This window comes from Morone saxatilis, unplaced genomic scaffold (assembly GCF_004916995.1).
Source record: "Morone saxatilis isolate NCDOM2014 unplaced genomic scaffold, NCSU_SB_2.0 Contig19, whole genome shotgun sequence".
NCBI classification, from domain to species: Eukaryota; Metazoa; Chordata; class Actinopteri; family Moronidae; genus Morone; species Morone saxatilis.
The window spans coordinates 20,918,004-20,920,060 of NW_023339751.1; the positions used below are offsets into that span (position 1 = coordinate 20,918,004).

General features: G+C 35.1%; 1 protein-coding gene across 1 annotated transcript in view; it reads right to left on the reverse strand.

Annotated features, from left to right (window-relative positions):
• Window positions 1–2,057, reverse strand: part of LOC118329699 (protein kinase C epsilon type-like) — a 68,414-nt gene that overhangs the window by 15,716 nt on the left and 50,641 nt on the right. The window lies entirely within an intron of this gene.

Here is a 2,057-nt window from a genome sequence, read left to right on the forward strand (position 1 = left end):
ATATATATAATAATAATATATAATAATGTTTTATATCACTGTGTTGTAACAAGTGATCCATTCATGCGTTCATCACTTTAATATTGTAGCTGATAAAGGTGGGACTGATTTCAACTACTTTATATACTGCTGGGTAGCTTATTCCATAATAATTCATCTTTATATATTAGTTGATTCATAGTTTGTGGAATTAATAGTATGAAATGGAAAATACTCAAGTACCTCAAAACTGTACTTATGTACAGTACTTGAGTAACATTCCACTACTCAAGTGTAATTGCACTGTTAGTGTGTTATCACCTTGTCTACCTCCGTATGTATGGATGTATATGAGTGGTGGGTGGATATGAATGTGTTTGTGTGTGTGTGTGTCTATATACATTTGCCTACAATACTTTTTTATTCATTTATTTGTATCTTTTTATTTATTAAACTTTGTTCGTAGTATATTTTAACTGGAATAATTGATGGCATCAGGTACAGACTAGCAAACTTACAATTTAATTGCATTGATAACTTGTTTATTTCTGCATCGGACAGTAAAGCCTTTGAGTTAGGTCTGATCATCAGAGACACACCCACTCCCCATTAGGTATCATTTAATCAAATCCTGGTCCTGATTCGTGTCTTATTATTCAAATTAATTTGTACTGTGAAAAAAAGAGGTTGGATGGCTGATTACCTCTGACCCTTGGCTTCTTCCCTGCATTCAATTATTTTGTGCGTGATTACATTTTCCATTTTTCCATCACTGCTGAGTGAAGTATCAGTCGCTTTGCATTGACACCTGCTGATCAAAGCTCTGGAGGTCCAAAGTTACCCAATACGCAGGACTGAGAGGAATGTTTTAAAAAGTCTCTGCTCCTTTAATTTGGAAGTGGTTCTAGTTGAGGACAGGTTGTTGACTGCACCTCACCTCCTGCACGTTCTGGCCGACATACAGAAGCGTTTGCTTTGTGTGACAGTGAGTGGCTGCTCAGTACTTGGACACATGCTTGATTTAACTGCAAGGTTTTTTTAGGACAAACATTCTTGGTCTGGATCCAGGGCCACACACACAATACACTCTGTCCCCCAATTACAATCATTTCCTGCTTCCATCGTCAGTGCAAAAAAAAAAGAAGAAAAGTCCTGCCCTCCTCTTAAAGGCAAAGTCCACAAAATACATGTATGACCTAAAAGGATCATTTATATATCTGGAATGTTGTAGCAGCATTTAAAAGGAAATGAAAAGGACAGCTTCCATCCATCAGTGATTAGACACTAAGGTCTGACTCAAACCACAGAGTGAAAACAAACTCAAGCTCCAGGTTCTGTTGAATCAAATCACTGAGTGCATCTTTACTGGGCCGGCTCTGTGTGGTAATGACTAGCAGCCAAACGGTAATGGCTCATAATGTTCCGAGAAAAATAGGGCAGCAATTCGCTTTTTTTGTTTTTGTACACGGACAAAAGTTCAAACCCTGCTTGTTGTTTTTTTGTTCCAAGTTCTGACTGATTTTGATGAGCGAATGTATTGTAGGGAGTTCCTATTGTCAGGCGGGGAGATGTGTGTGTCTGTGATGTCTGTGACATATAAAACCAAACACAGATATTTGTTCTCACAGATTTTATGTTATGCAGAAAATTAAAAAATATTTTGTACAAGTACATTTTATATAACCTTTATTTAGTCTAACGGAGATATAATTTTCACTCTCATTTTTACTATATAAACAAGATACAGAAGGACTGTAATACACAAACATACGTTAGAATATGATAAAAACAACCAATCAGAGTGCTGATGCTTTACTTTATTTTGATGTTCTACTATCTTCAATATGTTTACCTGAGAGCTATGTATGAGTTAATAGATTATACTTTAGTTAGTATTGCAGAGATGCTCATCCATAAATAATAATAATAATAACAAATATCATAATTTTACCCTTTGCTTTCTTTCTTTCCCATTTTCCTCCTTTCTTCCTTTGCTACTTCATTTTGTTCTTGATTTCTTTAATTAGTCCTTACTTATTTTTATTCCATGTTACATTTTCTTTCTTTCTTTTTTCTTT